This window comes from Xenopus laevis, chromosome 5S, assembly GCF_017654675.1.
Source record: "Xenopus laevis strain J_2021 chromosome 5S, Xenopus_laevis_v10.1, whole genome shotgun sequence".
Lineage (NCBI taxonomy): Eukaryota > Metazoa > Chordata > Amphibia > Anura > Pipidae > Xenopus > Xenopus laevis.
This window is the reverse complement of record NC_054380.1, coordinates 129,458,625-129,480,399: the sequence shown is the minus strand read 5'-3', so window position 1 is coordinate 129,480,399 and position 21,775 is coordinate 129,458,625. Positions and strand designations below refer to the sequence as shown.

Genomic DNA, 21,775 nt, shown 5'->3' with positions numbered 1-21,775 from the left:
TGGCCGAATAGGTCCGTTTTCAATCGAATAGGTCAGTTTTCGATCGAATTCGAATCATACGAATCAAAGTTTTTCCCCGAAAAAACATGTATCTTTGGCACTCATATATACATGTGTGCAAATAAGTAGGAGGTTCTCTAATACTTCCCTTAGGTACAGACGCAGCAAACTTGTATACGTTTGAGTCAGGTGGCTCACATTCGCATGTTATTTCTATAGATCATTTTCATTCCTAAAGTTTGTGGGCATTATGCAGTGACATTAGATTGTAAGCTTTGCTGGTGCAGGGATGGATATAAATAATTAAACACTCTCTGTAAAGCTCTGCATGTGGCCACTATAGACACAGACCAGTAAGGACCAGTGGATCCATGGACCTTTTCCCTGATCCCCTTGGAAGGGTGCAGGGGGTTGGTAGCAGGGTGACTTACAGTAGCTTAGTGATGAGCGAATTTCTCCCGTTTCGCTTCAACAAAAAATTCACGAATTTCCCAAAAAATTCGCAAAATGGCGTAAAATTTGCGGGAAAAATCGTGAAATCAGAACGTTTCAAGAAAAAATCTTGAATTTTGGATATTTTCATGAAAATATCTTGAAAATCAGGACATTCTCAAGTAAAAAATCGTGGAAATCTGAGATTTGCGAATTTATTTATTATTTCGCCGCAAATTAGTGCCAGGCGAATTTATTCGCCCATCACTAGTAGCCAATTGATTTATATAACACCGGCACATTTACACAGCAGAAATAGTTCATCAGTCTCTGTCCAGAGGATGCCTTACAAATGTCTTCAAAGTTCTGTTAATCAGCTGGTTTCTGCTACGTTGCCTCCGTAGTCAGAACCCACAGTGCGGAATATAGAATAGAATATATAGTTACTGTTTTTGGTAGCAATTACATCTACATAAAATCACTGAAGAACTATAACAAACGTATATTGGAAAGATATTTCATTTCATGGGGCAATATTTGATTTTTATGTTTACATCACTTTTAACCCCTTGCACCCGTTATATGCGTCAGGCTCAGGGTTTCTGGCAATTAGATGCACAAAATCAGGGCTTTTTCCATAAATAGGCGCAGCTAAATTCCAGTGCAGAGATAAGGATGAGATTTCAGGTCAGTGTTTTCTCCGAGGAATCTAATATTAGAAGCAGAGCCATTATGAAGCCTTTCTTTGTAAATATGATGTCCATTTAGCCTGTCTCTGCGCATCATATTCCTCTCGAGGAGTCACTCCCTGAACCACTGGGGCGCTGGGAGTGTGGGAAAATATAACAATGGGTTGAGTGAAACAACCTAGTTTTCCATACGAGGAGCTACGTACTATTAAATTAGCAGGTTCTTCCTCCAGTGGCGTAATTACATGTCGCTGGGGCCCCTGAAAAATATCTTTGTAGGGGCCGGGTGTGCACAGCCACCCCTAAAACTCCCAGCCCCTGTACCTGCCCAAGTGTCCGCCCAAGTGTCCGCCCAAGTGTCCGCCCCTGTCTCAGGTAAGAAAGCAGCTGAGGAGGCGGCTAGTGATGGGCGAATTTCTCCCGTTTCGCCCAAAAATTTGTGAATTTCCTGCGAAATTGGGCGCACATCCATAAAGTTGCTCGCGTCGATTTTGATGCAGTCGTTAAAGTCAATGGGCGTCCGAATAGTGTTGATGTGTGGCAATTTTGACTTGTCGGACACGCGTCCAAAATTTTTTGATTTAGGCAGATTTTCACCAGCGAATTTTCGCTAGAGTTTAGCGAATTTATTTGCCCATTACTAGATAAAGTGGCATTTCTTTACAACTTAAGAGGAAGCAGATCCCACAGTCTGGGCCCCCTGTTCCCCAGACCCCCCCTCGACCACAGAGTCTACTTCAGTAATGTAACTACCCCCATGTGGCCTGGGTGCAGCCCGTGCAACTGCCCATCCCCCTCCAAAAGCAATTTTCATGGCGGATTCACTCACGTGCAAATCGCTGGCGGGTCCGAAGGGGGTGCAGCCCCTGGTGCAGTCATACCACTCGCACCCCCTGTAGTTCTGCCACTGGTCGGCTTCCTCTATACCAGTGATTAGGGTTGCCACATTTTCCGGAAAAAAATACTGGCCTTCCTATCCATTTCTTTTTTCCCTATTAATAACATTAGGAACAGCCATCATTTTTACTGGCCAGGCCAATAAAATACCAGCCAGGTGGCAACCCTACCAGTTGTCCCCAACCAGTGGCTCATCAATAATATGTTCCTCCTCAAACCCTTGGATGTTGCTCTCAGTGGCCTCAAAGCAGGAGCTTATTTTTGATTCCTGGCTTGAAGGCAAGTTTTGGTTACATGAAAAACAGTTGTACTGCCAAACAGATCCTCCTGTAGTCCACATAGGGGCTACCAAATGGCCAATCACAGCCCATATTTATCTCCACCCATACAGGGCTAGAACTAGGGGTAGGCAGAAGAGGCAAATGTCTAGAACTTAAAGGTGGAGGAGTGCCAGGCATGCACCTCTTAGGCCGCTTTCCCCTAGTTTGGACACTTGTGCCCCCCATGTGCAACAGGAATTCCTGTATCCTGGGAGCGTGTGCTCTTCCACACATGCAAACACACGCTTTTTAATGCCCACACGTGAGGATGGCCCAACGTAGTCAGCCAGGCCCGACCCCATACCTCCCAACAATTTGGAAATAAAAAAAGGGACAAAAAAGTTGCAGCGCGGGTAATTTTTGGACCACGCCCATTTTTGTGGGCACACCCCCCAATTATCATGTTAATTTTTACAAAATTTGGAAGTATGAACAAATTTCTGTGGATTTTTTCCAGTTATTACAGTTTTGCTAATGAAGGTGAATTGCCCTTTAAGCTGTGAGTCTAAATTTTCCCAAGGGACCTGTTATCTTCTATTGTTACAATTACTTATTTGCTTATCTAGAAATTGTTACAAAAGTATCTTATCTGCAGCTGTGGCTGTTCTGGGTACTCTGCCAAAAGTCAATTAAATTAGAAACATTGTTTCTTTTTTCTGGCTGTTCAGCCGCCCCCTAAAATCTTAAATACTGCTTGCTCTGATAGAAATATACGAAATCTAAGCCATAATTCCCTGTGAACTATGCACAGTGCTTCTAAAGAGATTTGTCAATGTATTTGCAATAAAAAGCAGGATTGGTGTAGCCTTTACTGTCCTCTGCTTTTGACTCCTAAAAACAATGTAGCAGAAGCCAGCTTGATTAACAGACCTGCAGGAGGACCAACTTCAGCTACACTGTTTCAGGAGTCAGAACCATCCTTTCAGCCTGTGTTATTGTTACGCTTTTGGATGAAATGAAAGTAAATGTGTTCGGACTGCTCTCCTGGGCTATTCCGTTTAATATGATTTTATTGAATGGTCTATAGAAACCTTACAGCACAAGGCTGGAGTGCAGATAACACTTTATTACCAGCCACTGCCTAATAATGATGTGATTGATTAGCTCTCTCTGCCGCCATCTACTGGATACATTTCAATGTTACATGGAGATACCGCCTGTGTCTGACATTCTTATGAAGTAGTAGAATGATGGACACCTCTGGCTGAGGATTCTGGGAACCGTATTATAAAGCAGCTGACTAATGTAATGGCAGAATTAGTAGGTTTATTTAAATCTGCGGCACAGACAGTAAATGTTTATCCAGGCCAGACTCATGCAAAAATGTACTGACTCAAGAACTGTATCCGTGAAACCTGACAAAGAGAGACTATTCTAATGCCGCTGCACATCTCACTGTCTGTCTCTGTATTGTCTCTGTAACCACAGAATAATAATTACACACCCTTATGGGAGCTCCCTGTTCAGTACGAAAGGCTAATTCTGCATTAACCTCAGTCAGGCATGTTCTTTTTTCCTACCGGGGGTCTATTTAGGAGATACTTGCTGTGATTAAAAAAAAATATTCCTTGGCTGCTTACAATGATTTCTGTGTGTTGGGAGAAAGTGTCCTCCCAGTTTGTTGTATTTTCTAATAATTTGTCCACTGGATGCAGGGCCGCCATTAGAAATCACAGGGCCCTGTACAACAAAATTTGGGTCTTTCAGGGCTTCGGGACTTCAACTTTGGAACCTTCCATGGCTTCAGGTCTTTTTGTGGCTTCGGGACTTCAACATCGGCTCCTTCAGTGGCTTCGGGTCTTTTTGTGGCTTCAGGACTTTAACTTCGGCTCCTTCTGTTGCTTCAGGTCTTTTTGTGGGTTCAGGACTTCAACTTCGGCTCCTTACGTGGCTTTGGGTCTTTTTGTGGTTTTGGGACTTCAACTTCAGCTCCTTCCGTGGCTTTGAGTATTTCCGGGACTTCAGCTCTTCGGCAAGCCTTAGGTGTGGCTTCAGTGCTGTAAAGGGGTTCTTGACTATTTCAAATAGTGTAGCACAGCCGGTCCCCCATTTAGGCCTGGGCCCGGTACTATAGTACTCCTTGTACCCCCTTGATTGCGGCCAGGCCCAGACTGGCAATCTGTGAGTTATGGCAAATGCCAGAGGGGCTGCTATAAGGTGCCATAGAAAGTCAGTATTTAGTGGGCTGGATGGGCCTCTGTGTGGGCTTCTTGGGCCTCTGTGTACCTGAAATGCCAGGGCCTATTTTAATTCTCAATCCAGACCATGACTGGATGGCACTGTTTTTATGCAGTTACCTTATTGGAGCAATCATGGCTGCTCCCACTAATTTTATAACAATAATATTCCAGAGACGAGCCAAGCCAGCCGGGCTCCCTAGACAAACTGGCCAGCCATCTCGTCCCCTCCCTCGTCACACATAAACATACTCCTTTGCACGCTGATGTCAGGAGGGGGCGACAGAGAGCACACATAGTGTGCAGAAATGGCCCAGACTAGGGGTAAGTGATTGGAAGAGGTACATGACTGGCATCCCCTTCAACTTTGCACCCAAGGCACATGCCCTTCTGACTACTCCTAGTTCCGGCCCTGAAATAAACAGAAATGTACGGCTCCCTCAGCACAATAACCTATGCCTTTATGTTTTTCTCAACACTTAGGGGGTTATTTATAAAAGTCCAAATGCTAAAAACTCGAAAAACTTTGAGGTTTTTTTTACTATAAAAATCTGAATTTTTAGTGGAAAAAAAATTGAATTTTTCTAGATTTATTATACCCCAAGGCTGAAAGTCAGAATCTGTAAATCTGGAATTATAGACCTGCCAAGGTTGTATATAATCAATGGGAGAGGTCGCTATCCTATTTGGAAGTTTCTGTGGTCTGCCCGAAAATCTGACTATTTTGGATTTTTTGGGCAAAAATCTGAAAAATTCAGGCTTTTCGTGAAAAAGCCAAAAAAAATAGAATGATTTGGGAAAAACATACCATTCGGGTTTTCTCTTAATTTTATCAAGTTTTCCCCGATCAGATTAAATTGAGCTTTTTTAAGAATAGATAAGGTCAAATCGTGGATTCTAATTTGATTGGACTTTTTTAATATAATAATCTGAAAAATTTGGATTTTGCTAAATAATCATGTAATGATACCATAAATAAACAGTCGTGTGCATTCTACATGAAAGTGACTCTGTATTTATGTTTTCATGTGTTCCCCTGCGTTAGTAAGTGCATGCGTTTTGCTATTTATCAGGATGGGATGGATGGATATAACTGCGGGGAGTGTGTTTACACCTTTTACAAATCTGCGTTCATATGCACAATGATGGCTTCCATTTTCACACAAAAATTATTTGTATATGAGTCCAGTGGAACCGATCCTGGTATACTATAAAAAAATCTATAAAGAACATTTCTTAAAGGTTAAGTAAGGTAAAACCACTGAGGTGAGTTGTCAATTTGCTAGACACCCCTTACCCATAACCCCCCTCACCCCAGGGATTAAAATGACTTATTTTGAAACCTTCACTGGCTCTTCTTATCCTTGAATAATGCACCTGCCTGGGGTATTATTGCAGTATGGCTTCAGTAGAGTAAATATTTGTTTTTTGACTACCAAGTCTAGTTCCAGTTTTACGCTACTGCTTATGTGACCAGCTAGAGGTTGTTAAAAAAGATTGCTGGGACCAGATAATATATATCAGCATGGTGCTCCCTAGAATATTACCTTGGACCAGTACCAGTAAGTGATTTGACTCACTAGTGGTAATGTGACGGCTGTGTCTTTCTTTACAATAATAGATGTTGAAGACATACACAACCATTATTCTCCATGGTGACCTTTCCATTGAAGATACAGTTACTTGCCTCGGGATATACAGAGTCCAGTCCAACACCAGTCTTTGGCTGGGCTGGAACTAGGGGTAGTAGTACAAGTAGGAAGAAGAGGGAGCTGCGTAGGGTGCTCAAACATAAGGGGTGCAGTCAGCAATGCCACTTCTTGCTGAACTCTCCAGACCCTTATTTATAACAGAAGAGTAGCTTTCAAGCCACAACCATGGGGGGGGGCTTTTGAAAAGCTCATGGAAGAGTTGCCAAGTGGGCAGGTGACAATGGGGGCTTGCCAAAAACAATTATGTGGCCCGGCTCTGGTCTTTGGAACTCATGCTCATGTGCCTGAGAATCTATGCAAAGTGAGGGAGGGGTCTAAGGAAATGGTCCTTAGTCTGAGACAGGTGGAGGTAACATGCATGTCTAGTTATTCATCCCTGTTGGTTCACCACTCTTTTTTCTTTAGCCTTGTCTTTAGCCTTGTCTTTAGCTTTGGTACTATGTTTTCCAGAGTGTTTTGTTTCTTCATTCATTTGATGGTACATTTGGAACCCTAGCCTGCCCTCTTGAGAGCACTGGAAACCACACGTCTGATGCCACCGACTCAGTGATGGTCAGACCTGAGGCCAAAAGGTAGAGGTTATAAGAAGAAGAGCACAACACAACCAAATTCTCAACAGTTTTCTAGTGTTTAATTAATCTGGAGTGACTCTATGTTTAAGTCAGCCCCAAGGCGGGGAGTAAATGAAAACAACATGGGGGAGTGAACAAAATTATATGGTAGCATCTCCCAAGGCTGTAGCTTGATCTTACAGAGACACCAGAATACGTTTGTGCTTTAAGGAGAGGGAAAGCTACGAAGGCATTTTATTGCCAATAGATTAGCTGCAATAGTGCAAGCTAGAATATTATATTTATTCTGTAGAATGTTTTACCATACCTGAGTAAACAGCTCTGGAAGCTCTCTCTGTTTGTTTAGGATAGCATCTGCCATATTAGCTTGGTGTGACATCACTTCCTCTGCCTGAGTCTCTCCCTACTCACTCATAGCTCTGGGCTCAGATTACAGCAGGGAGAGAGAGGAGCAAACTGAGCATGCTCAAGCCCTAGCCCTGGAGATTTAAGCTGAAAACAGGAAGTCTGATACAGAAGCCCATGAGTACACAATAGAAGGAAAGAAATGTGGGGTTTCTTTTGACAGAGGACTCAGAGCAGCATTATTTTGAGGGTTTATTGGTGTATTTATATAGACCTTTCTGATAAGGCTTACTTAGTTTTAACCTTTCCTTCTCCTTTAAATTGCAATTTCATTGGCTAAGAACTAAGTATCTAGATCTTTAAATGTATCTTTTAAATTGAAGGGTTGATTTGGGGCAGGCGAGAGGCGACACATTCACAATCCATTGCCATTGTAGCAAATCGTATACTTAATGGCACGGAACAAATTGGATTGTGGCTCGGCAGGAAAACTCCAATCATATTTCCCACTTGTTTCTCACTTCCTATATTTACACAATTATAAATCATCTCCGTGCACTGCCTGTGGTGAGAGGTGCAGTTATGCGTGAAAGGAAGCACGGCTGGGCTGCAATGGGATTCCCCTCGTATCATTGATTATGAATACAGATCAGAGGCAGCACTGCTCTAATGAGGAATTTTATGGCAAATCAATATTTTTTGACTATTGCAAACATCTGTGCTATGGATGGAACAGTTTTGTATCCGTTTCCACCATCTCAGGAAACTCCCGGTGCTCCTTTAGCCTTAAGGTGGCCAAAAAAAGCAGCCTCCAAAACAGAGAGCCCTTACATAGATTATACATCATTTCCTGCGCCAGTGGAGCTTACAATCAAAGGGGTGGTTCACCTTTGGGTTCGTTTATAGTATCTTATAGAATGGCCTATTCTTAGCAACTTTTCAATGAGTATTCTTTTTTTTTTAAATAGTTTTTGAATTATTTGCATTCCTCTTCTGACTCGGTAGCTTTCAAATGGGGGTCACTGACCCCTGTTCTGTGAAGGTACAATTTTACTGTTATTTTTACTTTTTATTATGCATCTTTTTATTTAGGCCCTCTAAATATTCCTGTCTCTCCTTCAAACCACTGCCTGGTTGCTAAGTTAAATTGAGCCCTAACAACTGGATAACTATGGCAATTCCAAACTGGAGAGCTGCTGCACAAAAAGCTAAATCATTTTTAAAAACCCAAATAATAAAAAATGAAGCCCAATTGCAGATGGTCTAAGAATACTAGGGATGCACCGAATCCACTATTTTGGATTCGGCCGAACGCCCAAATCCTTTGCGAAATATTGGGCCAAATACCGAACCAAATCCGAAACATAATTTGCATATGCAAATTAGGGGTGGGAAGGGGAAAACATTTTTTACTTCTTTGTTTTGTGACAAAAAGTCACGCAAATTCCCTCCCGCCCGCGAATTGGCATATGCAAATTATGTTTCGGATTCGGTTCGGCCGAATCCTGTTGAAAAGGCCAAATCCTGGCTGAATCCCGAACCGAATCCTGGATTCGGTGCATCCCTAAAGAATACCATTCTCTACTATCGTACCAAAAGTTAATTTAAAGGTAAACAAACCCCTTTTATCCTGCCTGTGTTTTGGGGGTGCAGAAGGAAACTGCAGTACCCAGAGGAATCCCTAAAATATTCCACATATCTTTAACAGTAATTGCTGGGACATGGGAGCAACCCATAGTATTGATTCCATTGTCTCCTATAGAGACAGTCACATGGACACAGTCAGTTATGGTGATGGGCAAATTTATTCGCCAGGCACGAATTTGCAGCATATTTGGCCGTTTTCACCACCAGCAAATTTTTCACCAGTTTCGCGAATGTCACAGGCAATTTGTGAAATTCGTGGCGAAACAGGACAAATTTGCCCATCGCTAATCAGTTGCATTCATATGGTGTTCATTCTGCATGGCCCTAACCATTAGTAACCTTTGTTATTAGGGTGATAATGATCCAGACCTTATTTCATGTTACTGTTTAGAATGAAGAGGAATTAGGTTTAAACTGCAGGACTGGATCACTATATATAGAGTTCAGAGTGGTAATTAATTCTAATTACTGACCTGTATTAAAGGGGGTACTAGAGAGTTGTGTTGAAAGCTACACTGCCGTACATTAGATATGTAACCCTATGTTTTCCAGAGAGGCTGATTAAAATGCAAAAGCCTACAGCCAAATACGATATCCAGCCTTTAGTTCCCCTTTAGTGTAGATGAACATTCGCTTTAAAGGGGAACTAAAGGCTAGAATAAAAAGAGGCTTTAAACCACGGGTGTCCAAACTTTTTGCAACGAGGGACAGATTTGGTGAGGTGAAAATGTGTGGGGGCCGACCATTCAGCCCGACATTTTTTGAACCATTAACATCATTTAACTCATTTAAACAAGGAATCGCGTAGCCATAGCAGTAATATTTGGGCACATTAGTGAAATGATCTGCCACTTGGTCTATACTGCTGCCTGTGTGCTGAAGGTGTTAGTAATAGACACGTACTGGCACAGAATGACGCGCTGCTCTCTAAGACTTCTTAAGTTTACTGTACTGGCACGTCACTACATCTATTGCACCTTCAGCCCTAAAGAAGTATGTGAAAACATTGTGCCTCTATGTTCCAGTCCGTGTCTATTACTAACACCTTCAGCACACAGGCAGCAGTATAGACCAAGTGGCAGATCATTTCACTAATGTGCCCAAATATTACTGCTACGGGATTCCTGATCACACTGTGCTGGGGGGCCACATTATTATTAATTTCCGCACTTTGGACATGCCTGCTTTAAGCTAGTCATCGATATGAATGTTATTAGATCTGGTGGTTGGTAACCCTACTGATCCAAGTACTAATCCATCCAGGTTTTTGATGTGACACTCACCTTACTTTGCTGATTTAATTCTAATGATCTGATGAATACGTAGGAGATTTCGTCCTCCTGGATGAACTAAGAAAACAACCTTTTCTTCAGAACAGCACAAAATTGGCCTGATCTTCCTCCACATCAGCCTTGGGCAGGAGTCATAAAGACAAATGTATGTGCAAAAAAGGTAAAGGGTTAAAGGTACCTGAGCCAATCAGACAAGGGATCCAGGAGTTTTTATAAGATCTATACTGCTTTGGGGCAGTGATATCTGCTTATTAGCTGAAGGCAGCAAAGAATTTATTGGTTATAGTGAATCGGTGGTGTGTATTTCTCTTTCTCAGACTTTGCCCAGTCTCTCCTATATACAGTCCCCCTGTTATGCATTTAGTGCATTGTATTAAGTACACCACATTGGAAGAAGAATAGTGATGGGCGAATTTATTCGCCAGGCGCGAATTCGCGGCGAATTTGCGCGTTTCGCCGCCAGCGAATAAATTCGCGAATCGCCCGCGAAAATTCACGTCAAAAAATTCGCCGGCGTCAAAAATTTTTTTTCGAAAAACGGACGCCGGCGAATTTTTCGCCGTTTCGCGAATTTCGCGCGAAAGTCACGAATTTTTCGGCGAAGCGAAACGGCGCAAATTCGCCCATCACTAAAGAAGAACAGTTGTAGTGACCATGGATGCTGTATTCCTCTAATGTGTCTGGAGTTGGTACAAATCCAGCCTGTAACTGTGAGCCTTAACCCTCTGCATGCTGGATGGAAATGCTAGTCTGTGTGTATGAACATTTGTTTGCTCTCCTACCGTGCACCCCTCTCTTACTTTACTCCACTGTTGTAATTACTCCTACAGTAGATACTACTAGAAGCTCTGACATGAGGATGGGAAATAGGCAGAAAGCTTTTTTTGCAGTCTTAGATATTCTTTGAACAGAAACAATTCCGTGGTAGGAATAACTGGTCTTTTCTCGGACTAACTTTTCTTTTATCATCTTCGAAATATGTCTAGTTTTCACTGTCATGTCTATGTATTTAATAGTGTTGCCTCAGCCTTCTGGATACTGCGATCTGATCGGGATTGTTAAACGTGGGAATATGGATGTGGTTCCTTTTATAAACAACGTCCCGCTGACTCCAGGAACTGCCCAGAGTAATAAAGTACTGTAAATGGTTAATAGCGCCCAGTACATCATCACAGTTGATCGATATTCAGATAGCGTCATGTATGAGGTAAGGTTCCAATAAGCAGAAAATAGTGCTACTTCGACATTTCAACTGCCAGTTGTCCACACTCAAAAATATTGAATGACACATAAAGTACAAACTGTGTAAACTCGGAGTAGAAAAATAGGTCCAGGTGCTCAAGCCCTAGACCCTCAGTTTAGGGACAGAATAGAAAAGGTGGTCCAGGTTCTCAAGCCCTAGAGCCTCAGCTTAGGGACCAAGTAGAAATGGTGGTCCAGGTGCTCAAGCTCTAGACCCTCAGTTTAGGGACAGGGTAGAAAAGGTGGTCCAGGTTCTCAAGCCCTAGAGCCTCAGCTTAGGGACCAAGTAGAAATGGTGGTCCAGGTGCTCAAGCCCTAGACCCTCAGTTTAGGGACAGGGTAAAAAAGGTGGTCGAGGTTCTCAAGCTCTAGACCCTCAGTTTAGGTACCAAGCAGAAATGTTGGTGCAGATGGTCCTAATTTAAAGCACAAGTATGACCTCAATGTAACGGAGATGAACTTCTAGGCATTGAGCAGCCTAGGTTGCACCTACTTGCATGAAGCCCGCATGGCTGGTTGGTTTGATGTTCAGTTGAACTGAGTGGGCTACTTCAAAGTTGTAGACATCTTTCAGTATTAATCTTGTGTGCTTTTTGACACAAAAGCTTCCATATTTTTTCAGAAGAGCTTCTTCAATAATTACTCAGCAAGTCCAGTTGTTTTAGAATTACTCATATTAGATATACCATGACCTGGATGAATGCAAAATCTTCATAGTCATACTGGATGCCTTTTCAATTTATCCAGGTTATCTGAATTTGACATGCCAACTTTAAGCCATATTTCTTCAAAACCTTGAAGCATAAGCAACTCACCCATTTAATGTTTGTGTTATAGGAAACCAATAACGCTGGAATGACTGTGATACTCCCATTAACACTTGTTGATAATTCCAATAGAAATCCCATGTCTACATTTTCTGTATCGTTCAGTTGCCCTACTGAAAAGTTTAGGGTGAGAGAATATCTGTAATTTCTCAAAACTCCCCCCCCCCCTTTTTTTTTTTTTTAAAGACTGCTTTCCAAATGGGACAATTGCTGTTACTGTACTGAAACTCTCTACTGTGCCTGATATGGAGTTTTCTCAGCTTGTATTGAGAGACAAATCGTGTAGGCCTGTCATCTACACAGACACCTCTGCAAAAAATGTTTTCCAGTGAACTCCTGTCTCGCCACAAGAAAGGTGATGTTGGGATTGTGGAATTTTGTTGTGGTTTGTTTGGATTCATTTTCACCCCTTTAAAGGACATGTAAAGGCAAAAAAATAAATATAATAATAATGAAAAAGCAACCTATCTCCAATATACTTTAACTAAAATATGTGTACCGTTTTTATAAGAAACCTGACTGTATGCAGTGAAATTCTCCCTTCATTTACTGCTGTGGATAGGACTTGTCCCTAACTGCTCTGCAGGGAAACAATCATACTTATGAACAGCAGGGGGAGCCCCCGCCTTACTTCCCAGCCATGCAGAACTCAAGCAGCTTTGTTTATGACGATCCCTAAGCAGCCCAGAACACACTGAGCATGTGCACAGTCTTAGTCTTGCAAAGATGTTTAACAAAGTTACAAGATGGTGAACCCCTGTAGCCAACTTTGAAAGCATAAATTATTTGTTTGATTAGGCTTGTGGTGCAGTAAGTTCATGTTTATATTTAGTATACAAAATTCAGCATTTCTAGCCTTATTCTATCTTAGACTTTACATGCCCTTTAACACTTTGTATCCTTGTATTTTACCCAAACCATCATGATTTATGAAAATGATGTCTACTATTACTGGCATGGACTTACAGAGGCCACCTACCTGTATATGTAAGTTATAGTTTGTTCTGGATCAGCCGTTGCCCATGCAACTGGTAGATCGTGTCTACCCACAGTCTACATTTGACTGCTGTGCCAGAGTAGTTTTTTTACATGGTGTAGTACAATCTTTGCTAGTAACAACTATGCCTTCTCGTAGGCTTCACGTTGCATGAAACTACACAACAAATCAAACATTGATTCTTCAGTATGGGTATTAAGTTCCACCATCACCAAGTGCTCAGGCTGCATTTGGTACTCTTGCATTGGTTTTACGACTAAGCAAAGCTGCTTGACCTTTAATTTTAATATGTAATGACAAATGTATTTTCACCCCAACCAAACTCTACAGACAGCAGGTACTCTATCTTCTATGGAGATGCAGAATACCCAGTCATAAAGTACTTGATGAGTTGAACTCCCTTATAGCGTGGACCCTCAGTTAGAACTTTTTTTGGACAACTGCTGGGCTGCAGTTTCCCCTGACAAAACCAGCTTTCCAAAGTGGGATGATGTAGTCAACAGGTAAGAAGCGCAACATCTTTTGTCCATCTTTATGACATAGAACTTTCCTACCAGTCTGACATCTTATTTTCCTTTATTCACAAAGCTACAAAACTGTCTTGCTCCATGGGGTATATTTATCTATGGAATGAGAGAGATGGTGCAATACCAAAAAACAATTCAGGCACATCTTTAATTCTGTATCTTCTATAAACTTGATTCATTTCTGTACAGAGAGGAGGAGTTGACAATGTGAATTGAACCAAGTAGAACCACAAAGATTTGTCCTACAACGTCAAAATGAAAACAAGTTGTATTCTTCTCAAATTCTTGCTGATTTGCCCCAAATTCTCTTCTTGTCCAAATACCAAATTAAACCTATTGTTAAATTCAGTTTGCGCTTAGGATAAACTCTGTGGGGGCATAAATGTTTTATTTAGTACCGAAGTAAAATAGAACAGATTATGGATCACAAAAAACCTTGAAGATGATGGACTCTCGAATTGTTTTTGATGCAAATGTGTCATCAGTTCCACTGTTTTTGTTTTTTAATAAAATATCCAAATGGGTAACGTTTCAAAATTGATGGTTTAAAGAAGAAACAATTGGGAGACCTTTGTCACACCAAACCCCTTCCATTGTTTGTAATGTGGAAACAATGAAAATAGGAATATCTGTTGTCCCCCCTCATTCTGTTCTCCCTACAGAAGGCTTTTACTTCCCCCTGTGAATTTATTGAGACTTTCCAGACCATATTTCATCCAGTGGTTGCAGACTCCAGGGTCAAGTGAAGATGTTTACCTTCATGAATGCAGACCTTGCCTATTGGGAGAGGTGACAGACCAGTTCTTGGTGTTTTGGTAACTCTGGGTTTAGATTCTTGATCATTAAGCATTACAGTAAATGGCAACAGCATTGTTCTTTAGAGCTATCAGTGTCTTGCGGGCTACAAATATTGGCCATGAAGACCATATCTTTTCAAATAAAAAATCAGTCCACATTGACTATTTGCCAAGTGATAGGCCTTAGCAATTTTGTTTGGTGCATTTTATCATCAACAGTAGCTTGGCACACACTGCTTTTATGCAGGAACATATATTATTCTTTATTAAACACTCCATCATTGTAAAGAAGCTTGAGTTTAAAATGTCAGTTTCATTTATTCCATCTACAGAAAGGGACCCTCTGTAAATATTACCCTGTCCAATTGAAGACCCGGGGGGAGGCAAGTTATTAAATGCATAGTACAAATGTTTGTGTTCTTTCCTGCAGATCTATTTTCACTGTAGTGGGATTATTTACAATGCTGTACAGTTATATTCTGATCAGGCACAAAAGCTTGCATCTCAGCTAGTCAGACAACAGGTGAGGTGACCATGTTTTTAGGCAGGCATTCTGCCATTATTACCACTGCAAGATATTAAAGGTATAATTGCTGCAACATTTGCACCAGTGCAGTAAACTGTACCAACCAATCACATAATATGCTTTCATAAATCAAGTAGCATTACATAACTGGGTGATGTGGACTATATCCCAGCAATATTGGTAAGCCATTTTCAAACCACTCCTATATTTTTCATAGACTGTGAACTTTTTGGATCTTCTAGGACTTTCTGTTGTTGACTAATGGCCACAGTTGAGACACATTAGCAGTAGTTATATCAGAAGTGAAATTAGTCTTGCTCACTCTATAGCTGCATGTCTCGTGGCCCGTGCAATTGTGCCATCCATGTGGCCCATGCTTGAAATTCATTGGTGCAAATGCACATCTGTCTTAGAAAGTGCAGACTGAACTAGAGTCAAAACATTTTTTCTTTTTCCAACCAGGGCAAAGCACTAAACTAAACACAGACAGACATCAGTATGTCTCTTCTTGTGCTTTGCTCCTAAAATCTGATGGGCCATCCAGCTTACAAACATTTAAGAAATGATGGCCTTCATTAATTACGTGGGTGAATGTTAGTGGGAGAAATACTATAAAATTAAAGAATAACAGTTCTTGGGAGCACACTTTTTATATCAATTGAATGTAATATAGAGATTGATCTGGTGAGAAGCTTCATGGGCTTGCTGGAGACCAGCTTTGGGTGGGAAGACATATGCTCAAGAGGATAGAAAGGCGGCACTCCGGTTAAAAAGAAGGTGGTTTATTGCAACAGGTCACAAACCAACGTCACATGACGCCAGGCCCGGACTGGCAATCTGTGGGTTCTGGCAAATGCCAGAGGGGCTGCTATAAGGTGCCATAGAAAGGCAGTATTTAGTGGGTTGGTGGAGGCTGTTTGCGCCTCTGTGTGGGCTGATTGGGCCTCTGTGTACCTCAAATGCCAGGGCCTATTTTAATTCTCAATGCGGACCTGCATGACGCGTTCCAGGAGCAACTCCCTTAATCATAGGCTTACAGATACATTTGTGTCACTTCCTTAAATAGGCCGTACAACAGTGGCCTCTACAGGAATTACATGAGAATACAATGTCAAAAAGCATATGCTATCCTTCCAGTATGTCTTATGTTAAATTAACCATATAAATACCTAAATATTATTATTATTAATCCTTCTAAAACCAATAGTTCAGATTAAAATAGCCACAATACACTCCAAAGGGAGCTATTGTTGCAATAAGCTGAGAAATGTAAATAAATAATACATCTCGGTAAATTTTAAGTTATAGGTTTCTGCTGGATTAAGCATAGGGACAGTATGTTAAATAGGGGTAACATAAAGTAAGCCAATATTGATAAATATAAGATAATGTAGATTGATATGTACATTGTTATTCTGAATTAACCTAACTGCAGGTCATTATGTTGTTAAATATTAAATGCTGATCATTAAAAGGGGGACTTATTCTAATTCTTATCCCTTAAATTGGATGGGAAGAGGTTGGACTTCAAAGCAATGGATGGAGCATATCAGTCCAGGCTCTGGAAAAGCATTGAGACTTCTGCAATTCTGACTTTGTCTTTTTTTTTCTTTCTTCATAGATTGAATATCCTGCTCCTCCTTTGACCTCCCAGATGTGTTTTTTTTTTATTAAAAGTGCACTTTTTTGTTGTTTAAAACAAACTGACTCCTCTGTTTGTTCGGCTGGAAACTGGAGGCTGCTAAAATGGACTGAGCTTTTAGGGAGCCTCCCTCTTCAAACACTCAGAGCCACAGCCCAAGTTTAGTAGACAGGACAATAGAAATGGGTCATTTGGAAGACAATATCACAGACTGTAGCTTTTTATAAACATGTAGACTTCCTCTGACTTTATCTACATTTGTTATTCTTTGGCTGCTGACAAAAAAAATCAAGCGTCATTCTGCTCATTTTTGATGTGACAAAGGGTTTGAGCCAATGAACAAGACAAGAAAATGTGGTCAATGAACATCTATGGGACACACATAGTCGTTACTGGTGCAATGTCCCAGGGTATGCCTTCATTGCAGCTGGTTGTTGTTATAGTTCTACTGTAACCAAATAATAAAGGCAAACATGAGGTTAGTTCCATGGGTTGTTACAGTTTGTCAGTCTGTAGATACAAGTTGAGTTATATAATATGTCATGGGTGCTCTTAATTGAAGCCCATATATCTCACAGTTATGTTGATATGTAGAATGCATAGAAAAACTCATTATAAAAGTATGCTTTCATTTACCAACAAAAAAAAGTGTTTCATGATTCTGTTTCAAAGAATCAGATGAAAATTGAGCGTAGGACTGGCCAGATATGGGATGACTTTGATGTAATAGTTCAGCTTAAATATATTGCATTCCCTGTTTTGTTTAAAGGGTAAGGCATTTTTCAGTAGCAGTAGCACAAAATGTCTCTGTCTTAAATATATTGATAATGGGTTGAGTGCAGAGGACTCTTGTATTTGTCTATATGTATTTTGTGGTCACAGCCTCATTGCACCCCCGCCTAATGGTTTTAAAAATTAGTGGTGAGCACAACTTTCCCTTGTTTGTTATAGTTATACAGGAGCAGTGACCAGCTCCATGTTGTAGCTCCCACCCTTCCCAGCTATAGTCAGGTGATCCCACTGGTGTCTAATAAAAGGGCAGCCAAGTTTGGGAGTTTTACTTTGAAAGCAGCAAGTAAGTTGCAGGAAAAACTTAGTCCCTTTGTAAAATGTATAATTAAGCAATTGAATTCTTAATGAATCAGATGAAAATTGAGCGTAGGACTGGCCAGATATGGGATGACTTTGACGTAGTTGGCCAGCTTAAATATATTGCAATATATGGACAAACATTCCCTGTTTTGTTTGAAGGGTAAGGCATTTTTCAGTAGCAGTATGCACAAAATGTCTTAAATATATTGATAATGGGTTGAGTGCAGAGGACCTCTTGCATTTGTCTATTTGTTTCAAAGAAGCCATGGAGGAGCCTGTCCATTCCCATGTAGACGGCCCCCATGTGTTGTACTAATATAGTTAAAGTACAAGCCAAGAAGATCCTGTAAAATATAAACAGCGATGTACAGTATAATGACATTTTTTTATAACTGGTGCTAAGTGATGTAATTTGTCACATGACTCTAAAAAATAATGTACCTCCTGTTAAATATGAAGATATTAGTCACCTTGGCGTTCCATAACCTGTATCAAAGCACTTTGGCCTTGTGTCTTCATATGATCAAGGAAGTCCTCAGTGACTTTTTGTTTTCTTTACATTCTCTATGGAATACATAATAAATACTGCTATGCAATTTTGTTACATTTGGTGCCTAGTGATGTAATCTGATCATGTGATTCGCTGAAATGTGTTTATTACTTACATTTTAACCCACCGTTACATGTAAAGAAAGGTATGGCTATAGAAAGCTTTGGTGGTGCCTAATATCTGTTATATGATATAAGGGTACTTTCTTACTAATATCAATATATACTACTAATATCAATTCCAGAGGGGTTTTTGTTTTAAGTATGATCAGTTGTCTAGCCAATGGTGCACAACAACTTTCTGAAGATCCTGAGAATGTAGCGCAACAATAGTTGAAGACTGCCTGGCCTTCCCTGTCTATCCAATGATTGACATGACAGCACTTGTCAGAGAATGTAGCTTCAGCATTCCTACCTTTTCTGCTTATGTCATTTATATGAGGGGTAAAAATAATAATAATAATAATAATAATAATGCACGTGTGATCTCATTGTTACAATTTCTCAATTATTGTTTTGTAGATTGAATAGAGAATCTGAGTGCCTACTGTGTCCACCATCTTTGTATTAGACAAATTATTGAAAATAGTGAAGAATTCTCCTATCCTGAGGCTCATTGACTTGGAGTTCTTCACATTGTGTAATAGCTGGTAATAAAAGTCACAGACTCACTTCCTTTCTTAGTTTGCTATGAGGGGTCTAAAAATAACATCCTAAATAGCAGATGAAACATGTTGTCATAAATGTCCCCAGATCAAGAGCAGCCAGGCGTAAAGATAACACTGCACTCTCTTTTTATAGTAGGACACTTTCCAGGTCTGTGTTTTGGAATGTACAACTCCTTTTCAACTCCTTTATATAAAAGTAAAGGTGAATCTAATCGGAGCCAGCTGCATGCACTGTCTGGGAAGCTTTGATTATTTATATATCATTCTGGAGAATAGACTAACCTTCATGAATCCCTTTCCCGAAATCCAGGTTAGGCACAGATCCTAATGCCGAAGCCTCAATGGGGGATTATGAGTAGGTGGTCAGGAGCCAACAGAACATTGGGTCAAAACAGACCCATTAGTAATCTGACGTATTTGTGCTGCAAAGGAATAGAAGGTGGTAGCCATCTTGCTTGTCACCCCGTTGTAAATGCTAGACCCATAAGTGCCAAGGAACCAGGCAGACATTGTCAATCATTCTATCAATAGGGAATGTAGAAGACAATTAGTCATAAGGAAGGAGTAGGAGTCCCATATCTTAATCCAAAACTTGTAACATTTGAGATTCATTTAAAAATGTAAAGAAGGTGGGACATTTAAGCTACTGCTACACTAGGGAGATTCTCAGCCTTTGAATAAACACAGGCCAAGAATAAGGCCATATACTCCTGTCAGCCTACTGATGTGTCTGCACCCAGATCCACCTTGTCGGTCCGGATTCAGGTCTATGTTCCTGTGTTTATCCACAAGCCGAGAATCTGCCTGGTGTTGCACTAGCCGAATGCCATTCCTCAAACTGCCCCGTTCCAAACTAAACCAAGCATCATTAGTTCTCTACATTTATGTGATAATTATCTACTGCACAGAAAAATGTACCTGCCTTGCCTTAAATTACCCATAAAAAGGAATACTATTGGTATTTGTGCCCAGTAGAGAGCAGTGCTGAGCTGAACAATTGCCCCACACCCCTTGTCGAGTACAGAACTTCTTTGTACCTTTTGCTCATACTTTATTCAAATGCTTTTCCCATAATCACTCTTTGAGATACTGTTCTAATTGAAAGATGGTTTTTCATCACACTACACCCCTGGATTCCATTCATATTAGTATCTACTAAAATACAACACAAAGAATCAGTATTTTAGCAGGTCTTTGCACAATCTGGTCATCCACAAGCTGGGCCAAATCTGATCCAAATATCACATCTAGATGGATGCTATATCTATCATAATTAGTCAAGTCCTATGTAGACCAGTTGCCCTGGTAAAGTATCTTCTAATCGGTCTCAAAGATATCTGGCTCAATTTTTTCAGGCAGTGCCCATTCATTGGGCTAAGAAATGGGTCGCTTAGGAAGTGACTGTGCAGACTTGTAGAGGGAAGGAATACCAGAAGGGACTTTACAGGCTTCCTCATTGATATCGGAATAAGCCCAGATATGAAAGCTATGAAGGTGCACATAGGCTACCGAGTAGGTTATCCAGAGGCAACTCCACAATTCATTATTTTAGTACTGTAATGCAGTAGCAAGAGGGAATATTTAGACTGTGCCCTTAAAAATTATGAAATATATTCCATATTAGGCTGTAGTCTGATGTGGAAGAAAATACAGAACTATTGAGTAGTTGTGGATATTCTAATACAGTAGAACCCCCATTTTACATTAGTCAGGGGACCATGCAGAATTTTTTTTTTAAATCTGGTAAAATGGAAATGTGTTAAAGCAGCTTAGTCTTCAATTACTCAAAGAATATAAGCACAGCCATCTGTTTTGCTTTGAAATACAATCATTTTTACTGATAATAATCCAATTTTTGGGAACATCAAGACAAAGTTTTCATATAAAATTCGGGGGAGAGCGCCCTTTGAAATGCATTATGATTTGGTGGAACCACAAAAAAATGTTTGTAAAATGCAGAAAAACTTAAAATCGGGTGTGTCAAACTGAGGTTTCACTGAAGTAGTAAATTCCTGCTAGCTGCACTTCGGGAGACTTTGGAATACGAACGCGTGTGCTTTAGTGCAGGCGATTTTTCATTTTAGCCAGCGCAAGACAGAGGGAAGGCATTCGGGAAGATTGGTCGCTGCAAAGATGAGGTGATTAGTCGCCAGGCGACTAAATCTCCCCGAATCGCCCAGTGCCACAAATAGGTACAAACTCTCTTTCAATTTTGGCAGGGGATATATCCTACAGTGGCATTAGGAAATGAGATCAAAGAACAGACTCATGCTGAGGATAAACTGTGCAAGTGTCGTTCTTCCCTAATTTCACTCAATTAGCATCCGCCAGTTGTTCAAAATTCCTACCACAGTGACCAGACTTCAGCAACTCCGTGTACTGATAACAGGCTAACTGGTTCAACCCTATTATGTATTAGATAATCACCTCCTGTTACCATTATTTGTGGGGCTCCTTAAAGCTGTTCCGTTTTTTCTCTAGTATAAAAAACAGTATATTATGGGACTTTGGTGGGTGCAGAGAACGGTGACATTTTTATTAAAATGAATGAAGGGTCTTAGTTGTAAAGAAAGACTTGCACAACTTAAAGGGATTCTGACATGATTTTTACAGTGACGTTTTTATATCTAAATTACACTGTTCACACTGCAAATAATTCACTCTGCCTTATTAAATGTAATTCCTAACCCAAGTGTATTTTTCTTTAGTTGTAATATTGGTGTGTAGGTGCATCTCAGGTCATTTTGCCTGGCCGTGTGCTTTCAGAAAGAGCCAGTGCTGCCCTATGGAACTGATTTCTGGCAGGCTATTGTTTCTCCTACTTA

At 40.6% G+C, this 21,775-nt stretch overlaps 1 pseudogene; it reads left to right on the top strand.

The window, feature by feature from the left end:
* The first annotated feature begins 1,366 nt into the window (after positions 1-1,366).
* LOC108717493 lies at positions 1,367-14,422 on the top strand (annotated as a pseudogene).
* The last annotated feature ends 7,353 nt before the right edge of the window (positions 14,423-21,775 follow it).